This window comes from Bactrocera tryoni, chromosome 4 (assembly GCF_016617805.1).
Source record: "Bactrocera tryoni isolate S06 chromosome 4, CSIRO_BtryS06_freeze2, whole genome shotgun sequence".
NCBI classification, from domain to species: domain Eukaryota; kingdom Metazoa; phylum Arthropoda; class Insecta; order Diptera; family Tephritidae; genus Bactrocera; species Bactrocera tryoni.
This window is the reverse complement of record NC_052502.1, coordinates 42,954,863-42,978,930: the sequence shown is the minus strand read 5'-3', so window position 1 is coordinate 42,978,930 and position 24,068 is coordinate 42,954,863. Positions and strand designations below refer to the sequence as shown.

The 24,068-nt window shown below is 37.1% G+C and overlaps 1 protein-coding gene across 1 annotated transcript in view; it reads left to right on the top strand.

The window, feature by feature from the left end:
* The first annotated feature begins 5,358 nt into the window (after window positions 1-5,358).
* Window positions 5,359-24,068, top strand: part of LOC120774828 (sex peptide receptor) — a 61,749-nt gene continuing 43,039 nt past the window's right edge. Inside the window, exon 1 of the mRNA XM_040104639.1 lies at window positions 5,359-5,395. The gene's annotated coding sequence lies outside the window, so the exon portion shown is untranslated. The remainder of the gene's footprint in view (window positions 5,396-24,068) is intronic.

Genomic DNA, 24,068 nt, shown 5'->3' with positions numbered 1-24,068 from the left:
GTTTTTTGGCTTAGACGAGCTTTATAACGGAATAAAGCTATTGTCTAAGGCTCTATCAGCAATTCAGATGTACTTGTATTCTAGAACTTCCAATGACCAACATTTGTCAAATAATAATTTTCCCCCAGTAGATACGTGTAGGGGATGAAGTGCAGGTCGCCTCCAAGTCGGTGCATCTTGGGTAACGCTAAATGACCTGCGGACTTCACGGATTTTCAACTCCTGCACTAGTTAAGCTTTGTAACCCAGATCTATCTCCGGAGGGGCTGCTTCTGGTTCGACGAAACAGTAGGAGTCTTTTCGCAAGGCCATTCTGAGAGCAATAGGATGAGGGAAGCCGGTAGTTTGGTTAGGTATCTGAGCAGCATGTTAATACACCCGAGTGGGTCGAGAGGGTGCTGAGCGAAAGCGAAGACGATAGCGCAGAACCGGACGCAAATAAAGCTAAATCAGCGGTTAAGCGGGAAAGGTCGCATGAGGGTGAAACCTCCCTTGCTAAAAGACAGCGACTGAGCTTCGCCAATCTTTCGCGAAGTCGCTAAAAACGCTGGTTCAAAAGAGCTTGGCGTGTTCGACCGCAGCAGTGAAGATGGTGTCATCTCCCGTAAGGATTGGAAGAGAATAGCGGTGACTATCTCCTCAGTCTTCTCTTAAAATTTAAGAGCGCCGAATGGCACCATGGGCTTCATAAGCTCCTTTGATGTGCCAGTGAATGATTGACTCTTCATTATAAAGAGACAGTCTCTCAGGTGGGGGAGGTATGAAAGGGTGCCAGATTGGAGACTGTAGACAAAGTGAATCTTCCACTTCGCCCTAGGGTACGCATCTCGATGCCAGCTGAACCTTTTTCTGCGAGTGAGAGTTAGGAAATCCTCAGATGCAAAACCAAGAGAGCCATAAGCTATGGGTTCGAAAGGGTAGTCCTTAGGGTCCTCTCGACTACTGCCAGAGCTGATGGCACTCAAACCGCAGATTCGATGGGAACAACAGGCGGTGATTGCTATGGTCAAAGGACCATGGAAAACGACCCGAGTCTCTCGTACGTAGCGAGTTCTGGGAGCGGTTCGTTGATCGGCGATAATAGGTCTTTGGTAAAAAAATCACACTGTTGATTTTCAAGACAATATTTTCGATATAATTAAAATCAATCACCATAATCTGATAATCTCATGGAGAACTTAAAGAGACCTTGCTTGTCAGAGATTTTGGAAGACATGCAAATGAGATGTTTGATTGTATTCTCAAAGTTTTGAAGATCTCGTCACACTCCGCAAACAAATTAATTTTTTGCAGTGAAAGCAATTTGAAGCCTAAAAATTTCGGAGCCATTATTGGCTGTTATTTGATGTTCAACAGCTACTTGAAATGCATTAAAGCACTTTTCGAAAGCGCTTACGCACTTAAATCGCATATAAACTGACAGGAAAATATGATATTGTACCTTTAAGCACTTTGAAGCCAATTTATTTATTCGACTCGCAAGTGCGCTTGACTTGGCCACTAATTTTTAGCCAATTTGTTGTCCATTTATTGTTCAGCTTATTGCCAAATATAAATGTGCATGGATTTTCTGCTTATTATAACCGTAACATAAACAAGATGGCCCAGACGATGACGCTACTTAATTTGGTCTATTGGTCGTGTTGTAGCTGCTGTTGCAGACACATTTTTAGTGCTGGGAAAATCAAAAAGGAAAATACCAAGCATTTTTGTTATGTTCAACACGCGTAAGTTCTATTCCCTTCTCATTGTTTCTGCTCCAGCTCCAGCTCCGGTGCTCATTGCAACAATGTCAGCCAGACTTTTGCACAGATTTGCGAGCAGACCTTTTGTGTATGCTTTGAGCCGGCGTAAATATTCAAGGCCGGCCAGCGTCGCACTTGACATGACACGCGGCTAAGGACAAAGTCAACATTAACAATAGTCTGGGCGGTTGATATTTGGTGCAGGCACCACCAGCTCATCCCAAGTCACTATGTCTACGGAGATTATATGCAGCGAAGGGCGATACAAAAGACGAAAAAGCGGCACAAAAGGAGAAGCGAAATATTTTTAACATTTTTTCTTAGCTTTTTGCCGTAGAATATTTCTAGTGGCAAACCGATTTAGTTGCTAACCGCTTTGACATTTGCTGACCGGCAGTTTGCGCATTCAACTGCAATGGCAGCAGCCAGCAGTGGTTAATTAGAAATTATTAATTTTTACTATCACTGGCGTATTTCAGCAAGCTTCATAACAGCGGTATCATGTGCATGTATGTTTGTGTGCATAACGCTCGGTACAGCATTTGCTCGAAAGATATTTGGCCACTATATAGTATATGTATATTTACATTGGTTGATCTAATGAGTTAGTTGCTGCTAGAAGAAGCATTGTGACCTAAATATATCTACTTATGCTAATAAACTATACAAGAAATATAAAAAATACAGTTGTTGTAATCTTATCAAGGCGACATTGAGTACTCCTTGCCAGCCTCGACGGCATAATTTAAACTTAAATCAGTTCGAATGAGTTTCGGCGGTTTTAATCTGTGTTTTCAACCGCACTTTGTCGCTTTGTCCCTACAGTTCGATACCTTGGCGACCGTCCAATGAACAGCACAAGGAGGCAAGTAAGCAAATTTATGTGTTTAATTAAAAGTAAAATAAGTGCTTGTTAACTAAAAGACTTTGAAGTCTGGTGGCGAGCTGATAGTTCGGGGTCGAATATGCATTTGAACCCTTTTGCAGAACAGCTATTCTGTATTGGCTCGTTATACATAGTAAACATTTTATTGAATTGTTTGGTTTTAGTTGAAAGCATTAAGAATTGTGAAATTATTGCTTCATTATGAACACTAAGATCATTAGTTTTTAAACTAAAAAGTAAATAGTTGTCAGAAGAAAGGAAAATACTAATAACATTCATATTTAGAATATGTATAGAGCGTCAGGATTAAATGCTGACCCATTAGCACAATATTTTGATTCTCCGCCTCTGAAAACAGCTTTTCGAGTAAAGCGGGTTTAAGGTTTGGCAAACGAGTATATTAACTAGTCTCACAAATATCATACTTTCTCATATTTTCGAAACTTTTTGCCGAGTAAAATTTTTGGCAACTATTCTCAATTACATGCGTGCACATTCGAAATAAAAAAAAAATTGATTTATTTTTAATTCACAGGTGGATATAACCGCTTAAGCTCAAACAATTTTCACTAGTGATTACTTTTTTGATTATTATTATTTACTGGACTGTGCTTATTTAAAGTCGGCATCTAAGCTTTTAATAATCAAAAGAGCACTTAAAGATGCTTTGCTGTCTTCTTAATTAATTTTTCGAGCTTCTCGTGCGCTACGGTGATGCAGCAAATGTAAGCTGCTCGCACAAGCAGCAGTCAAGATAAGTCCAATTATTAGAGCTAAGTGAACAGTCTATGCCTTCTAAATTTCATATTTAGAAAAAAGTTAGTAATCATTTTAATAATTCGGTTAAAAAAAACGAACAAAATCAAACCATTATTTCTTTCAAAAATAAAATGAATATACTTATAAAAACAAATAAAATTCTAAGCCAGTGAAATCATTCAGTTTATTTTGTGTTTCTGATTTTTTGTCAGGAAGTTGTTGATAAGTGGATAAAGCATCTTTAACCCCCCTTCTTGCTTTTGAACGCCATCGGATGTTCACTTTGCTTTTCCTCGAAATCACTACAGCCTTTATTTTTGTTTTCTTCTCGCTCTAGACTAGCTGCTGTTTTTTGAACTCCCTGTATTCTTTCGATGTTTTCCATATGTTCCTCATCTAAACCGGCTCGTTTTGCTAATTTCCCTATTTCATCCATATCGGCAGAGTATGCAATGTCTCTGCTTTTACTTAAACCTGGCCAAATATTTTTTCATAGACCTTTCAAAGATGTTTCTGTTATCTCTCATTCCAAGAAATGTTTTTGTTAGCGATCATGATATGTGACCAGGTCTACGAGAAGGGAGCTAACGTGCGGAAACTAGTTTTCTGGGAAACAGCTGCGAAAAATAAACAACTCGTTTCGTCAGTATCTCGTTATTGTTAGTGAAAATTGGTTTTTTGACACCTAAGCCCCCTTTCCGTAGACCAGGTCACATATAATGGGCTATCCATAATTCTCTAATTGATTGCTTCTCTTCCCCTCTTATTTCTGCAAACATCTGCTTTAACGTTAGCAGGATATAACGCCTTGGTTCATTTGTTGCATTAATGTACGTATGTATTCGGTTGCATGATTTCGTGGAATCTCGGGTTGAAGCGCTAAACCGATACAGCGAATGTGATCTTACTGTACTAAAATTTTAAAGTAATAGCTTAAAGAGTTTTTGAATTGCATCCTTCTAAAGGGTGAATGCAGCAGTTTAATCAGCTTAATCACGTTATTTTTAAGCTCTCAAAACTACATTTTTCAAATATGCTAGATTATTATTCTTAAACTAATGAACCGATCTTCTTATTTACTGGCGTAGACAACGCTTACACGGTTGTAGCGGATTTACAACAGCGAACCAGTCGTTCTTCCCGATCCGATTCGATCATTTTCAAATATTCCCGCATGCTCTGTGTATAGTTCACCAAACAATGGCATTGGAGGTTTTGGTCTGAACAAATTTTGAATTTGGCAAGCTGAAAACGACCAAATTTTCGAGTAAGGTCTACATTTTTTTGAAATACCGCCATTTTTTTAATTTTTTGGCTGTAAATCACTGTACGGACAAAATCTTCAAGCAGCATTTGTTTTTAGGTTTCATCCTCCACTGCTGTAGTGAACGATCTTTCTTTTAACACCGTCGGAGATTGCGTGTAATTCGAAAAATATTTATTTTCATAAATGTTAGTGTGTATTTTCAAAATATGTATGTGTGTATAAATATACTACCTTTAAAATTTGAAAACTATTTTTACAGAACTTTTGCTATTTTTGTTAATTCTCAAAAATCGCCATTTCTTAGACTGTCAAACTTGTTCGTTTTTTTTTACCATGTAAGCATGCTAAACTTGAATGAAACAACTTGTTTGTAGCATCAAGGCTCACTGTACAACGCTTTCCACAGCTGCAAATGATGCTGACCGCAATTCAAGTTTTAATTTAAATAGATTAAAATTTCTGTCGTCGCTTGTCAATGGTTCAATTACGGCTAGTGCTACTCGTGGCGTGGAGGGAAAGATAAATTATTTTCTTGTCGTTTAGGGTGTTTAAATTATCTGTGGTTTGGGTGAAGACTTCGTTTGGATATGCTAATTTTGATCAATATACGTTGTATTTAATGTCAGTACTATTTAAGAAAGAGATTTATTTCCTTCAACTTAAATGCTTGTAAATAAATAATATTTATTATTTTATTTCAGATTTATAATATTATGATGAAAGCTACACTAATTTGAGGTAAGGATTAAAGCACATGCTATGAGTACTGAAGGTTATATAATATTATTTGAAATAAATTTTCACCTTGAATTATTAAAACAGTTTATATTTTCCATAGTTTTTAAGAAAATTCACTAATCTCTTGTCCTGGAGGCTATGGAAATGAAGGAAATTAATTATATTAATATAACACCAAAAAAAAAGTATTAGATTTTAATGTACCTACCTAGTAAGACTTTGTTCATAATTTTCCTAATTTATTCTTCAAAATCTATGTGGCTGAAAGTAAACACCTTCACACCTATACACTTGTGCCAACGTTCTTCCGAATCCACGAAACACTTGTTAAAGCCAATTTGCGGAATAGCCTTCAATGCGTGTAGAGATTCATGTTTAATGCCTTAAATTGACTCAAAGTGATTTCCCCGGAGTGGTCGTTTAAGTTTAATGAATAACCAGAAGTCACACGGAGCTAAATCAGGCGACTACGGTTACGATATTGGTAGAAAATTTGACGAAAAACTCAAGAAGAAAAACTCAAGCACGAATAGCCACGCACAAATGACGCATAACACTCAAATAGTATTCCTTGTTGAAAGTTTGGCCGGTCGGAAGCAGCTTTAAGTGCACCTCACATCCATAAACGAAGAAAACTTTCAATATAACCTCGATTTTTGACTTGCTTGGACGTGTTTTTTAAAAAAACTTTTTTTCGGCTACGGTTCACCTTTACCACGATATTCGGGCGATTGATCGTTTGTTTTCAGATCGTAAGCATAGATCCAAGGCTCATCGCCAGTAATAATACGTTTCATGACATGGTGGTAGTTGGAAATCATTGTTTTACAGACGTTAGCGCGACACTGTTTCTCGAAAAAATGTAGTGATTTTGGAACCAATCGTGCCTTCACTTTTTTTAGGACCAAATGATCTTTCAAATGGTTTACAATGATCCTTACGATATTCCAAGGGTGCCATTAAGTTTTCTGACTATTAACCGTCGATTCTCAAGCACCAATTTCTTTCTTTTGTTGAAATGTTGATCATCAGATCGGAGCTCTAATGAGTCTCACTATGGTTCGTTTAAATATACATAGTATGTAAGTTTGAAGTATTGAAGTATTATCACAGATAAAGGGGTTATATGCAGTAAAAAGGCCGAAATAAGCGAATTTTCCAAAAAAATTTCTGAGAAAAAATGTTGATGAATTTTTTTGAATTAATTGATCCGAAAATTTGTAAATATACTGTGATATTTTTTATTAACTGTATTGTAAGCTTAAGCATTAGTAAAAATATATTTTTGGCAAGTAACTAAGCTCATGTTCGGGAGCTGCTCTCAAAAAAGACGCTTTGCGATGACCACTAAATCTCTGTACGGGATCCTCTGAAGTTAAAAGACCAAACAGATTTCGTCAAATGTATGTTAAGTATATGAAAAATAAAGTTTTACTACTTTAAGTGTTTAAAGAAATAAATAATTGCTTACTTTCAAAAATTGTCGAATTTATTGATGAATGATGCCTTTGTAGTGAAAGCACATCACCTACGTTCATTATCATATATCTAACCACGCAATGATCAAACCGTCGGAGCATCCTTCCATGTAATTTTTTTCTCTCAAAGTATATAATGAGTTTGATGAATGCCAAGTTAACTTGAAAGTAATGGCCAATTTTTAATAGACTTAAAGCTGCCAATGAAATTAATTGCGCCTAAACAGCATTACGGTAATTTGTAAACAAATGTGCATGCATTATGGCCACAAGCATATTATGAGGGAATTTCCTAGCTTAAGTGCCAAACATGCACGCCAGCGGGGGAGCCATTTGTCTGCCACATGTGGAGATGGCTCAATTGGTCGGCCAGTCGTTGGGAGGCAGTGGTCGCTGGCGAAAAATTCATCAATCTGTCGCAACGCCATAAATCGATTCGCAAGTGCGCAAGTGTTCCTCAGAGTGAACAAATGGCTGTATATGCAAATGCCTCTTAAGCACTATATCTGTACCGATATAGATCGTATGTATGTATGTACGTGTAGCGGCGCAAAGGTAAATATTTCTATTTAGCTCAAAGTGTGAGCAGGAGCAGAACAAACCGCAAGATTTCGTTGCGAATAAATTCTTCGCAATTCAATGAGCATTTCCAGGTGTTTGCGAGCGCATTGCTGAATTATAGCAATTGCGAATGTGGCTGTTAATAAAAACAACAACAAATAGACCAACTGTGTGCATAATTAAATGCTTCGTTAATTACGCCATCACAGCTATTAGCCACTTAATTGGTTCAACGCGTAAGCGCAATTTGTGGCAAATGTACTATGGAACATACATACACACCCAACGCGTACATACATATATGCGCGCCTGCACACACCCACAATATCCGCTTATGTGCTGGTGTGTATATGCTATGTGAGCAATGTGTGTTTACGATCGTATTTTATAGTTGAAAATTGAAATATTTTCTTTTTAATGAATCGAAAACTGAGTGAATGTCTGTGCTGCTGGAGCAACAATCAAGCACTTACAATTTGGAAAATTGCTTAAATCAAAAATGAAACGATTTATTCGCACATTTTCGTGCAATGATTTGCATTTTGTGGACGTCAGCAATTAGACTTGTTGTTTTGGCATTTTAAGTGGAGCAAATTAATGCTCAATGGCAGGCGGCATTAAATAAAGCATTTCAACAAAGCAAATAAGCACAAATTACTGCGTACGTATGTAGGTATGCTTAAGTACCCATGTGTTTATGAGTCTTCAAGTTTAATGTTTACTCTCTACCAAGCAGCGCGAGGACCTCACGCATGTAAGATGTATAAATATATATATAATAGCGAGTCCAAATTCATCACGATACCCTCTAATTCTGCATTAACTTACCGTAAACTCTAGATCCACCCTGGAGATTATTTTCGGAATCGATAATATAATAAAGTTTTCGGAGTAATCAAAAAACTTTGAAAGTTTGTTTCGTGTATTCAAATTCACGCTGATATTCTTATCAGAAAAGCGAATATCCTCGTCGACGTCCTACCACACAATTCCTTAATATTCCGGGTTGCGATTGCGAATTTTGCAACAACAAGCTGCTACAGCTACGTGAACTGTATTAAGGGGGTATTCTGGTCTAGAAGCATGAATTTCAGGGAATTTTTAAAGTGTCGTTTCAAAAAGGCATTTAATGTTATTACTATCCATTTTTTATTAGTTATTTGGTAATTTTAGAAGAGTACAGAAAAAAATTAAAACCAAAAAAGTAAAAAAATTCAAAAATTATGAGCGGACGAAGTGGGGGGTCTCTAAAAATTTCCACGTGACCATACCCATGATTTCAACCCTCCTAGTTATCTGAAACCAAAAAAAAAGATTATTAATCTGGAATAATGTCGCAACGGCCGGAACTACGGAAAAGTGGGAAAATTTTTTTTCACAAAATGGCGACTGCCTGAAAAAAAAAGTTTTTTTGATCACTTTTTCTGACTATTTCGATTTTTTTAAAAATAATAAAAATAAAAATTTGGGGATGAGGCTGGTTCCAACCCTAGACAAGCCTATAAAGAAGACTCTGTAAAAAATTCAAATAAATCGGTCCAGTAGAACCTGAGAAATCGTGGGTATCGTTCCGAAAAGGTCAGTTTTGAGAAAAACGCGTTTAAAGTTAAGGAGACAATTCTAGTAAAGACGGACGCCACGTCACAAAATCGGCTGTATCTCCGAAAATAAGTCGAATTTTGAAAAGTCCTTCCAAGGACATATTTTTGAAAGTCTAAACTTTCAAGATATGCAAATACATCTAATTCTTTTACATTATGCTATACCTATATATATTATATCAAGCATAGGTAAAGATATCGTAATAAAACTATGCGCCAAGAGTGTCTTTTAAGAGCGACACCTTCCTCTTCCTCCTAGTACTGAATCGAAAACCTTCAAAGCTGGAGTGTTCTTTTTCATCCGTACAACGTGACCTCAGCAGTGCAAACGCTGTCACTTGATTCGCTGAACTATGCCAATATCGCCATATATCTCGTATCGTTCTATCTACTGCGATACTCGTCGTTACCAATGCGCAAAGAACTCATCGACTCATTAGATGATATCACTGTCCATGCCTCCGCGTTATATAGCAGTACGGGAAAGATGAGAGACTTGTAGAGTTTAGTTCTTGGTTCGTCGAGAGAGGACTTTGCTTCTCAATTGCCTACTCAGTCCAAATTAGCACCTGTTAGCAAGAGTATCTCTGCGTTGGATTACAAGGTCTAATCTGGAGAAAGCAAAACAAATGGCGCGGTTGTTGAGGCCAGCTTTACACTTTTATATAAGATAGTACCTTCTCTATTTAGCTCTGCAGGTCGTATTATTTCATTCAGTAAGAGGTTGAAAAAGTCACACGACAGGGAGTCGTCTTGACTGAAACCTCGCTTGGTATCGAACGGCTCCGCACACAACTTGCAAAGCATTTTGTCAGTTCTTCATCACCGTGTTTGAATAACCCAGCCGTTAATCCATCGGCCCTTGCTACTTTGTTGGTCTTCAAGTGGGTTAATAGCTATGAATCTCATCATAGTCGGGCTATTGCATCGTCATTGACTGGGGAGTCAGGTACGCCATCTCCAGGCTTTCACTGCAGTTCATCAACTTCATAATTTCAGCAAGTTCTTAACAGCTACTAGATCACCACATTGGTTTGCTGCGGTTTTGAAACCTTACGTTATCGTATTTTTTCGTAGAATTTTCGAACATTACCCTTGACGGCCAAGATGAAATCCGTTTAGATCCTACTCTAGATGCCATATCCTTATATATACGTTTAATAATGTTTTCGTTGTTCTAGTTGAGTTTTTTCTTCTTATTTCCCGAGCGATAACTCGAGTCAGCTCGTCACAGCAAATTTACTTAAAATACCCTGTTCGGGGAATAAAAAAAATTGTATTTGAAAGAGCAGAATTATTTATACTTCTTTAATTAAATTGGGAAATGCGATGTTAATTACTTGCACAATACTGTGCGCATTCTTATAATTTGTGTTTTGCCTCACGGCCAACATAATAAACAAACAAATTTCGTTCCAAAAAAAGCGAGCGAACAATTTATTTGAGAATTCGCAAAATCGGTGCCAATGATTTGCCGCTTTTTTGCCAAAATATACTCGCAATTCTTCATGCTCCTGCATAATGGAATTGTTGCTGCTTGTTTTGTGCATGCAACCAACACTTTGCCGCTTTTATTAGTTTTCACCCGTTGCTAGTTTCGCCATTGTGAAAATGGACTTTTATTGTTGAAGTTTTGAAAGCACTTACCTGTGCGCATTCACCAAATGTATTCCTACCATACAAGTGCCCATAGTCTGTCTATAAGCTTATGTACCATTCGCTTGGTACAAGTGCAAGGCCACATCAGCTCTTGTGGATTCTTGTTGTAGTTTGCATTGAAATTGTACGTTTTATTGGCATGGATGTATGGCTTTGAGAGTTGTTAAAAATAAAACACCGAGAAACCACAACACCGTTGCTTTCATTTCAATTCCACAAATGTCAAGGTGACTGCAGGAATTTCGAATGCCTTTATAGATTGAACATATGGTTTGTTTAACAATTCACATGTTATTAAAGTTCGCGAGCTTGCGGTTGTAAAAGTTATAGGTGAAGTGCAAGTTTAACGATATTCTTCCTGCCTGCCTGCGATACTCGTAAAATGCCAAGAATTTGCAATTACTTTCGGTTGCAACACTTTGGGTTAGTCCTTAGCTCGGCTTTGGATTTCATATGAAAAAATTACTATCAGCAAAAAATAGTATGTATCGTAATTTTAAAATTCTTTATTTATTCTTCAATGTCTTCGTCGTCCCCCTCACAGTAATCCCTCACGAAACTGTTGTTAAAGTCAATCTTCGGAATAGTGTTCAATGCGGGTTGCGATTCACGTTTAATGTCTTCAATTGACTCACATGATATTCCCTGAGCAGTTGGTTGAATAGCCAGAAGTTACACGGAACGGCAGGACATTGGGTGAAAATTTGGCGAAAGCTCACGATGAATCAATGCAGTGTGCGACGGTGCACTATCGTGGTACAAAAACCAATAGCTGTCTGCCCTTAATTTCGACCTCTTTTTATACTCTGGCAACAATGTTGCTAACGAGAGTATTATAGTTTTGTTCACATAACGGTTGTTTGTAAGTCCTAAAACTAAAAGAGTCAGATATAGGGTTATATATACCAAAGTGATCAGGGCGACGAGTAGAGTCGAAATCCGGATGTCTGTCTGTCCGTCCGTCTGTCCGTCCGTCTGTCCGTCCGTCTGTCCGTCCGTCCGTCCGTCTGTCCGTCCGTCCGTGCAAGCTGTAACTTGAGTAAAAATTGAGATATCATGATGAAACTTGGTACACGTATTCCTTGGCTCCATAGAAGGTTAAGTTCGAAGATGGGCAAAATCGGCCCTCTGCCACGCCCACAAAATGGCGGAAACCGAAAACTTATAAAGTGTCATAGCTAAGCCATAAATAAAGATATTAAAGTGAAATTTGGCACAAAGGATCGCATTAGGGAGGGGCATATTTGGACGCAATTTTTTTGGAAAAGTGGGCGTGGCCCCGCCCCCTACCAAGTTTTTTGTACATATCTCGGAAACTACTATAGCTATGTCAACCAAAGTCTACAGAGTCGTTTCCTTCAGGCATTTCCATGTACAGTTCAAAAATGGAAGAAATCGGATAATAACCACGCCCACCTCCCATACAAAGGTTATGTTCAAAATCACTAAAAGTGCGATAACCGACTAACAAAAAACGTCAGAAACACTAAATTTTACGGAAGAAGTGACAGAAGGAAGCTGCACCCAGGCTTTTTTTAAAAATTGAAAATGAAGCGTGGCGCCGCCCACTTATGGACCAAGAACCATATCTCAGAGGCTACTAGACCGATTTCAATGAAATTCGGTATATAATATTTTCTTAACACCCTGATGACATGTACGAAATATGGGTGAAATCGGTGCGCAACCACGCCTTCTTCCAATATAAAGCTATTTTGAATTCCATCTGATGCCTTCTCTGTATAATACGAGTATAAACATTAGGAACCAATGATGATAGCGGAATAAAACTTTACAAAAATACGGTATTTGAAAAATATGTAAATGACGTATTATGAAATCTCGATTATCACTTTACCATGCGAGAGTATAAAATGTTCGGTGACACCCGAACTTAGCCCTTCCTTACTTGTTACGAATAGTTTCGCGCAAACGACGTATAACAGTCAAATAGTATTCCTTGTTGACAGTTTGACCGGAGAAGAAAATTGTCAATAAAACCTTGACCTGATTTGATATGATTTTTAGACTTCGGCTTGTTTGTTTCCGTGTCGTAAGCATAGTTCGAAATCTCATCGTCAGTAATAGTACGTAATAATACGTTTAATGTCATACTGACGCTGTTTTTCGAAACAATTGAGTGATTTTGGAACCAATCAGTTTTCACTTTCGCCAGTAAAACCTCTGACTGTTAATCAGCGATTCACCAATTCTTTATTTTATTCACGTGTTGATCATCAGTTGATGTTAATGGCCGTCCGGGACGTGGTTCGTCGTCAACGCTTTCTCAGCCCTCTTTGAATAGTTTGTACCAATAAAAAACACTTCTTCGCGACAAACACTGTTTTTGCGCATAATTTAAATTAAAAATTCTTACTAATTTTTGCTCACACTATTATTTAAAGTACTATATGTATATTATAAGACCTACTATCGCTTATAGCTGCCATACAAACTGAACGTCGTACTGCGGTACAACCAGCTATATCTAGTTCATTTTCAAGACTGCTGTTTATTTAAACGGGTGTAGGGTAAGGAAATTATTTCTCTCAACATTAGCCGAATATTTAATTATGCTAGTTCATTGCTTCTTTGGAACCTGCTCTTTCGCTGTCGAAATCTAGAGAAGGAAGCAAAACTATGTATCACTATTTCATATCTGACTTTCGAGAAATTGTGTTCGTGTGATTGCTTTGTTGAGTTGAGAATAATCAGAGACCGATCATACAAATTCATTTTATATAACACATACCTGATCAACGGAATAAGATATGTTTTTATCTTTCTGTATGGACACAAATCTTGCCTTTCCCTTTCCTTTGCCTAGCTCAGAACAGTCACGTCCGAGAGCAATTTAAAAGTGTTGATTCAATATCAAAATCGTACACATGCCTGCGCTACCAACTTAAAATATTTGTGACTTACTCGTGATTCATTAAATGAAGATAACCTTTTATGAGCGAATAGATTGTACTTGTAGTTTACTTGAGAATTCGGAAGGGAGTTGAAATCATATTGTGTTTAGCGAAGTTAGAGTGGTTTATTTTTATTATTTATTGAGAAAAAAGTAATAAAATTTCGAACACTATTTGATGTGTTCATATTTATTAATAATTGCAGATTTACTTTTGTCTCTTTGTGTTAAAAATAAATACCATATATTTATGTGCTAATGTTAATATAATTTTTTAAGGGGTCAATAGGGTAATCTGGCATGTTTTTTGACATTTTTTTTTCATAAAAATTTTTATTCTACAAAAGAACATTTCCACATATCATGAGGTACATCGTGGAGTGTATAAACAATTTTTTTCGGAATTTGTTTGCGGACATTGATGACGGAGAAATGGCCGGGTGAATGAGACGCGTTTTTCACTGGCGGACATGATTTCTCATGTTTGGATCATCTGAAACACAAAAACCCAATTTATTCTTAAGAAGTACGTGAATGGTTATCGTCCCTACTAGAATCATGAAAAAATGTTGTTAAATAAAAAAAGTAATTAACTTTTTTTTTTTCCCATGTTTTTTACATAAATTTTGTCAGAACATTGTCAATAAATTATGAATTTAGTAGGGACGATAGCCAGACGTTTTGTGAACATCAAAAAAAAAATTAAGCAAATCGGTTTAGTAGTTCGACCGGAATCCAGTTAAAGCCAGTTTAAAAAAGTGTGTTTTTAGGAAAAAGCGTTTAAAATTTGAGGTGAGGCACCCCGAGCGCTCCGAACGTCGAGCGGTATTATTATTTTTGGGCATTTTTCGAAACCTTTCAATGGTAAAGTGGGTTTCTACATTAATTCTAAGGGTATAAGGGAACAGAAAATGCAAAAAAAAAAAATTAAAAAAAGATTACCCTACTGACCCCTTAAGCAAATTTCATTCAAATTATTTCATTTTAATGTGGGGTTTAGTGTACATTCTCGTATGGCAGTTTTAACCTCAGAAATTTTAAGTATATTTTTTATGTTATATATCTTTTTTATGTTATTTTTCTTTTTATGAGCATTATAACCTTAAAAAGTTAAAATCCAAACATAAGCGAATACATACTTTATAGCCACTGTATACAAACATATGATTTTAGTCGATATTAAAATTGGCCGACAATTTTTTTATTATTTTTTTCTTTTTAATTTCAACTTTGTGTTTTTGTTGCAAATTTTGTTTGCGAATAACAATGTATTTGTAGAATATATTATTTACAAAGAGAAATAAAATAATTTTCCAATTGTTTACACAGCGAAAATCTCGCGATTCGCCGCTTTGAAATCTAAAATTTATGAAACACTCAAAATTAAATTGGCCATTAAGTTTGTAAACTAACCTGCTCACAAAATCCAACTAATTACAAGGCAAATAGCCGCAGGTAAGTGATAAATTGAATAAATATACATACGCAAACGCTTTGCGGCGTATGGACTTATGCACACACCCACACACCTAAGTATTCTCAATTGATTCATGGAAATATATATAATATGTATATATGTAAATTAAATATTTAAAATGCAAGCCTTATATTTATTGCTGCGCTGTGTTGCACATATATGTATGTACCTACTAGTTTATAAAATAAATCAAATAATTACGTTTCCCAACACTGCAATGCATCAATATGCGTATCTGTGTGTGTGTGTGTGGAATAATTAATGACAAGGGAATTGGAAACTTTTTGCTTGCGTTTGAATGTGCGCAATTTGGTTTGCATATAATTTGAGTAAATAATAAAGTGCATTCAAAGTACACATGTACTCATGTAAATTTATATAAAAGATGTATTTATATAACTCTACATATTATTTCATAAATAAATTTAATAAGCCTGTGAGAAATATTTCCGAAAAAGTTCCGGAACATTTTTCATAAGGATTAGGACCAAGAAGCTGAGCTTCAGCAAATTTTGTTTTATCCCTTCGATCGACGGAGAATGATTATTGGCTTGTTTGCATGTCAAACTCATGAACCCATGTCTCGTCGGCAATTATAATGCTCTCCATGAATGTGAGATCGGATTTCGCACGATCAAGTATGCCCAAAGAGGCCTGTTTACGGTACTATTTTTGAAAAAAATTCAGCTTTATCGAGAAATGTCGAGCGAGAACGCATTTCATAACCAAAATGTCACCGAAACCATTCGAACGGACGCAGATGTGGAGCTCTCTTGTCATCGCTGTAACACTTGCCTGACAATTTTGAAGCCCACATCTTTAACTTTTTTAATATTTTCAGTAGTTAAAGAGATCGAAGGTTGAAATTGCAGGACTGAAACCCGCAATCAGAAGTTCCTCTCCACAAAATATATATTATCTATTTATATATCTATATATTATCTTTGTTTTTTGATTTTTTGTTACACTCAACTTTAGACAATTTTCTGGAACAATCGAGACGGTATCTGCGTGTTAAGTGTTTATTTCTGGCCTCTGCTTCTCTTAATAGTCGTCCAATATACTTGTATACATAAATTAGAATAGGTGATTATTATACCAACGTGTATTCAAATTTTATGAACTGTAGGAGACTTCGGGTGCCAGTCATATAAGTCTGTGTTGACTGACAGTTTTACATCGAACGCGTTATAATCAAAAATAACAAATAACAAATTTCCATGCAAGAATTTGAATTTGATCGGTCAGTGTGTATGGCAGTTACATACAAGTATACGAGTATGCTACAGTGGTTCGACCTAATCGAATCTATTCGGAGGAAGGTGGGATTCTAAACTGATGTCTCAAATTACCAAAGGACCAGATCGCATATATCAAAATCAGAGAGACAGATGTACATGAACTCGATTCAGTTTTTTTAAGCTAAATATACAAATATCTATATGTACAAGTATACTTATTAGCGTTAAAATGTTGGATGTTAAAAACTCCGTGGAAAACTTAATATACCCTATTTAATATATAAATATGTATATGTAAATGTGTTGAAAAAAATTTATTATTATTGAGATAAATTATTGAGACAATTACACTTGACAATGTCTAACACCAATTTAAACACAAACGATTTTTTATTGAGTATTTTTAACAGTAACTTATAAATCGTTTCATGAGAGGAGCACTCGTATTATAAAAGGAAAATAATGTAATTGCTGTTATAAAGTACAAACCTCATGCTTTCATGTTCAAGTACAAGTTTCATCTGACTCCCCTATATAAAACCAGGGTTGGTAACAACAAATTGAGAAAATAAAAGATCGTCGCGATCAAAGAATTGTTGAAAAAATGTTAAGTTCCGACGTGCCATGCTCAGGCGCTGACTGCTGGAGAGAATTGGGCGTATACTAATTGAAACTCTAATTTGGCAAAAAGGATCGCAGTAGCAAGAAAAATTGGGTGCGGCCCGGCCTCTAATAAGATTAATGTGTATATCTCCTAAACTACTAAAGCTACTGGAACCAAATTTGCCCAGCACAAATCCTATAGAAACTCCTACTGACGGTGTGAAAAAGGATGGAAGCGGAAGATAACCCCAATCACTCTCAATATAACGGTACTGTTCAAAAAACACCAAAAGCGCATAAATCAATAACTAAATGCGCTATAGAAATTAGACTTTACCTATGAGATGGTATGTAAAGGCTTTATGGGAGTCGGTGTGAACATAGGCGTGAAAATGCCCAATTTTTGGTGAAATCACATACCTCGGGACCCGTCCGATTTCTACTAAACTTAGAACATGGTATGCTTCTTATATTCCTACATCACAGTACGAAAATGGGAGGAACCGGTCTACAACCACGCCTACTTCCCATATAACACAATTTTAAATTCCATTTGATTCTTTCACCTTCCAGTACACAAGTCAAGAAGTAATTATAAAAACGGAATACAATTTCGCGCTAATAATTCCTTTAAAGTATGTCAATTTATCACCAAAAGTTGCCAAATAAAAGCAAAACTGTTCAAGCCCCTAGGCACCGAATACGCGGATCCCAGTATCGATAATTGACTTTTATTCGAAAATATCGGTCAATGTGTGAGATATACAATTGAAATTCATACAAAATCTTTTCTTGACAATAAAATTTCTGTGAAATAAAAATGGGTTGAATCGGGTCAATACTTCCCTGAGACTCCATATACCTAATATAAAGATTTTCGAACTGCTGGATGAATTTATACCGCATATATCAGCCATCTTGGTATTGTAAAGAAAACAAGTCTACCCTTGAGTGATATAAACAGTTCTTCAACATGTAATAACAATGTTATTTGGTTTAAAGTTTTTGATTTTAGAGTAAATAAAAGACATTAATGAATTCATTAAATTATTATGTGGAAGAAAAAAACCGTCTTACGGCAGCTGAAGGTGGAGAGCTAATGGTCGGAAATCATGTCATGTGTCAATGACAAGTATTCCTTCATCCTGCAAACGTCCTGGCAGTTTCACTAGTCTTGTTCTCATTGGAAAATAGTCCAGGCAATTGTGAAGGAAGTGTAAGTTGATGCTCATGTTATGCATTCTTCTTTGAGTTCTCAAGTTATCAGCTGCTTTTGCGGATATTCTACGGATCATTCTGAACAATTTTACTTAAGGGGGTACTCATGGCGCCTGGTAGACAGTCGTTTACGACACGTCGGCGACTATGAGCTGTAACTTATCAAATACTATGAATTTCGGTCTGAATTTTTCACAGCATGTTTTCAATAGGTTTTACTGTCAAAATATAAAAAAAATGGATTTTTCGAAGTTATTACATGAGAATACACCCTTAAGAAAGATATAAAATCGATTTCGAGCTAACAAATTTTTCGTCACTTTTTAGGAATATGATGAACCATTCTGTTTGTTATTATTGTAAATGTACAGCACGGTCTTCTGATTTAATTGCTATTGAAATAAATATTCTGAACAATCAGTTGTATGATAGATATATGTACATATATAACAGTTGATTGAATGTTATTGTTAAAAATATATTAGAGGAAAATTCTGTTAAATTAAAGTATAAAAATCGGAATAAACGGTCTACGGAAGATACATGTATGTTATAGTTTTTCAATCAGACTAGTTACGTAGACGGATAATGCTTACGAGACGACATAAGATGTTTAGGCACTACCTGCTGGGTCTGATTAACTCTGCTCTTTATATTCAATTATTTGACATCAGAAAATTTATGAATTTAATCAGTCAAAAGCGCATCTTCAAGTGTCCCAGTTAGAGGTTTCTTACAAAAACATACGTATGTGTACGACCAGCTAATGCAATCGCTCTTAAAATGTCACTCAAACTGTATGTTATTTTGAAAAGTTTTTAACGGAATAAGACCTCCAGATCTCATATTGAAATATCATTTCTGTTATTCTAACTGAACGGATTCATTTGAATACTCCTGAAATAAGTAATTACTAAATCCATTTAATCAAAATTACATTGTTATCTGAACCGCAAAGTTCGAGTTCCTGCATTTTCTTTCTTCTCGCCGAAGATATTTCATATACAAATTACTACACAATGAAAAGCCATAAAAGCGGCTGCGGGCACAGCGAAGTCGAAAAATAGAAACTCAGTTTTGAAAATGAAAACACAATGAAGAGAGAAGACGCGCCAATTTCAATAGTTTCTTCCTTAGTGTGCAGTTGTGAACAAAGCACCAACAATGTATAGCCAGAAGCTGAGTGGTGATTGGAGTGCAGGTGGAATCGCGACTAGATCCAAGCCATCCTAATTAATCAACGCCGAAACGAAAAGTGCTGCGAGAAATCGGAAGTTAGTACATAACTCAATGCCGCCAGTACGTGCCGCAGATGCGCTGCAAAAGTCAACGGCAATTTATTTCCAGCTTTCAGCGCTTTCCCAGCGCATATTCGTTCCGTTGCTAGCTCTCTATAGTCAACTAATTTCAATCTGTTAGGGATAATTTGCACATGCGAACAGTGGTGGCAATTGCTAAAAGCTCTCCGCCTTAAAATCAGGATGAAGTTCTGTTACACTAATACTACAAACGAAGCAAATGCTAAACAAAAAACGTAAGATTATAATTTCGTATGTGCCAAACACACCGTAGTTTTTTAATTTAAAATAATTTTCTTCTCCTTATACCTTAAAAAATATCCCACTTGTCAATCAAAAAAGTCAAGAAGGAAGCCCTTCCTGCTTCCGTCGTTTCCGATGGGTCTCAAATTACCATGAATGTCATTCTGTTTTTATCACATTCAAAGGCTTCTGCATGAGTCCGAATATATCCATATTACCCTCATGAGACGTACAATTTTTTGTACTTACTTATATTTCCATTGGTGGAAACAACTGTTATATCTGCTATCAGTTTTGACCTAGAGTACATTTTGTTCATTTGGTAACGGTGGTTTTGGAAGTGGCATGTGCCAACGTGAATGTTATTCGTGCAACGTGTAATTAAGTATGTGGATTTCATATGTCCCAATTTAATCACTGCTCCATTTGAAGTGCTTATCGCAAATACCGTTGGAACGAAACTGCTACCCACTGATGTAGCACATTCCAACGTGGCACATTAACAACCAGCAGCTCTATTTAACAAGACAGCGTGCAGCAGTGAGTAGCGTGCTCCCGCACAGCTCGTGGCAATTCCAAGTATGTATGTATGTTTGTAAACGAAATTGTAATGGCATCACATATGTATATATAGCGTGCATGAGGGTTATCATCGCTGCTGAAGCTTGCATAGCCTGCAGTAACGCACAACTTTGCTGCTCGTCCGCCGTTAATCAGCTCAGGTGGCAGCCTTCGTGCTTTAGTTGCAAGGAAACGTTTATACTTGCAAGTGCAAGGATATTTAGCTACTTCATGCTGGCCACAGGCAGTCAAGTAAATTTACTTTTCAACTCAAAGGCCTGCGGATATGAAGAAATGTGAGTACACAATTCTTGGAAGTGGATTAGCTGGCGGATATATTGAACTTTATTGTGTTTTTTCCTTCGCTTGGTTTCAATGCGACGGCAGATGACTGGAAATTTGTTACATATATTTTGCAGCGCTCAGATTACCAGTGTATCGTTATCTGCAGCATCTTGCGATATGCGGTGACCAATACCGGTATATGGTATAAAATCTATCGGAAGCTTGAAAAGCTTTGTGTTAGGAATACTATACAGGGGAAGTACTGTTTCGATTTTACCCGTTGTTGGCAGAAGCACATACATACACATACATACCATATAATATATGATTTAGGTAAAATTAAAACTTAGTCAATTATTCCGTCGCATAGAAAAAGCTTATGATGTGAAGAGCAGGATGTTTCTGTAGTAATCCATGCACGGAATGCAGCTTCAAACTAAATTATTACAATTTGGACTTTCAGGCCGAGATTGTTGCCACAATAGAGGGTGCCAAGCGGGCTCTTGCCCAAAGCAGCACGTTCATAAATATTCTAGTGGGTAGCCAAGCGACCCTTAATGACATCCAATACAAAGTTAATCCACACGTACTCCATGAGTTGCCATTCTTCTTCTTCTTAATTGGCGCAGACACCGCTTACGCGATTATAGCCGAGTTAACATCAGCGCGCCAGTCGTTTCTTCTTTTCGCTACGTGGCGCCAATTGGATATTCCAAGCATAGCCAGGTCCTTCTCCACCTGGTCCTTCCAACGGAGTGGAGGTCTTCCTCTTCCTCTGCTTCCCCCGGCGGGTACAGCGTCGAATACTTTCAGAGCTGGAGTGTTTTCGTCCATTCGGACAACATGAACTAGCCAGCGTAGCCGCTGTCTTTTAATTCGCTGAACTATGTCAATGTCGTCGTATATCTCTTACAGCTCATCGTTCCATCGAATGCGATATTCGCCGTGGCTAACGCGCAAAAGACCATAAATCTTTCGCAGAACTTTTCTCTCGAAAACTCGCAACGTCGACTCATCAGTTGTTGACATCGTCCAAGCCTCTGCACCATATAGCAGGACGGGAATTATGAGCGACTTATAGAGTTTAGCTTTTGTTCGTCGAGAGAGGACTTTACTTTTAAATTGCCTACTCAGTCCGAAGTAGCACCTGTTGGCAAGAGCAATCCTGCGTTGGATTTCTAGGCTGACATTGTTGGTGGTGTTTACGCTGGTTCCAAGATAGACGAAATTATCTACAACTTCAAAATTATGACTGTCAACAGTGACGTGAGTGCCAAGTCGCGAGTGCGACGACTGTTTGTTTGATGACAGGAGATATTTCGTCTTGCCCTCGTTCACTGCCAGACCCATTTCTTTTGCTTCCTTGTCCAGTCTGGAGAAAGCAGAACTAACGGCGCGGGTGTTGAGGCCGATGATATCAATATCATCGGCATACGCCAGCAACTGTACACTCTTATAAAAGATGGTACCTTCTCTATTTAGTTCTGCAGCTCGAACTATTTTCTCCAGAAGGAGGTTGAAGAAATCGCACTATAGGGAATCACCTTGTCTGAAACCTCGTTTGGTATCGAACGGCTCGGAGAGGTCCTTCCTGATTCTGACGGAGCTTTTCGTGTTACTCAACGTCAGTTTACACAGCCGTATTAGTTTTGCGGGGATACCAAATTCAGACATCGCGGCATAAAGGCAGCTCCTTTTCGTGCTGTTGAAAGCAGCTTTGAAACCGACGAAGAGGTGGTGTGTGTCGATTCTTCTTTCACGGCTCTTTTCCAAGATTTGGCGCATTATCTGGTCGGTTGTTGATTTTCCAGGTCTAAAGCCACACGGATAAGGTCCAATCAGCTTGTCGACCATTGCATCCCGAAAAAAATTACGGTTTGGTGCGGTGTCACTGACCCTACTTCTTCCGTGATGATCAAGACCGACACGTTGGTGTGAATGGGAATCGTTATCGCTCAATGATAACCGAATATTTTTGGCCCGAATTGGATGATATGGACTTGGACAATATGTGGTTCCAACAGAACGGCACCACAGGCCATAACGCGAATGTCACAATCGATTTATTGGAAACTAAGTTAAGTGCACGTGTTATCTCACGAAATGGCCTGGTCAATTGGCCGTTCGATCATGCGATTTGACGCCGTCATACTATTTTCTGTGGGGCTACGTCAAGTGTATGATTGACGAAATTCATGCTAATAGCGAACGTGAAAACTCAGAAGTACCGGCCGATTTATGCTTGAAAAACAAGAATATCTATGGTTCGAGTTCCATATAATATTCATATAAAGGTACCGAATGTACTTTCACAGGAATAAAGAAGTTCATTGATATGCCAAATCGTTTTTGTTTTATTTGAAAAAACTTTTGTAGCACTCTTATTAAAAAAACCCGCTTATCTGAAGAATAATATATTAAATTATGAATTGTTTCTTCATATCGGCTCAAAACTGAGTGTAAGTATTAAAATACTAAAAGGTAAAATACTTTATATACTCAATTCCTTAATATACTTTGTATTTGTATTATTTTGTGGCCGTCTAACTGAGAAGCGAAAATACCATAATGTTGAGTGACATTATACCTTTCGTCGAAACGAAATTTCATTACGCCTACAAGATACAGTAATCCGGATAACATAATATTTGTTTTAAAGCCACTCTTTAGGAAAACATCCTACAGCCATCCATCAAGTGAAATGAAAGCCGTGCATATAAAGGCACTTACTGATAGTGACGTGAAAACCAACTCGTTTATTTTACACTGACTTTTTGGGATGTAAAATTGTAATACGGTAGAGTTCTCTTTTCGTCTTACTGCCGTTAAAAAATGTAAAGCGTCGTTTTTTTAATAATAATTATGGGAACCCTGTTGTGAGTTTTGTGTGTGTCTCATTCTCTTGTAAGCGAGTGGCAAAAGTACACTTACTTCATCAACGAAATGAATAATGTTTTTCCAGTAGAAGCGGTAATCTCATAAACGTATATGGTTTGACCGGGATCTGAATTCGCTTTCTAAAATTATAAAAATTTTACGTGAACCGTAAAAATTTAGTCTTTTCCAAATGTCTTTCAAATAAAACGAAGAAAAAATGTTAAATTCGGTTGCACTGAAGCTATAATATCTTCACAAATACAAAATATTCCTAATAGAAACTTGATTCCCATCGGTCAGTTTATATGCCATAATGCTCCGATCTGAAAAGATTGCACCATTGTCCTAATCCGTGCAAAATTTCTTGAAGATATCTTGTCAAATGAAAAAGTTTGCCACACAAGGACTCGAGACCGATACGCCGGTTCTGTAAAACGAGCAGCTTCTTGGGGAGAAAAGAGCTAGTGGAAATTTTCAGTTCGCTTACACAGAATGCTCAACTTCTATATTTATACTCTCGCAACAATGTTGCTAAGGAGAGTATTATAGTTTTGTTCACATAACGGTTGTTTGTAAGTCCTAAAACTAAAAGAGTCAGATATAGGGTTATATATACCAAAGTGATCAGGGTGACGAGTAGAGTCGAAATCCGGATGT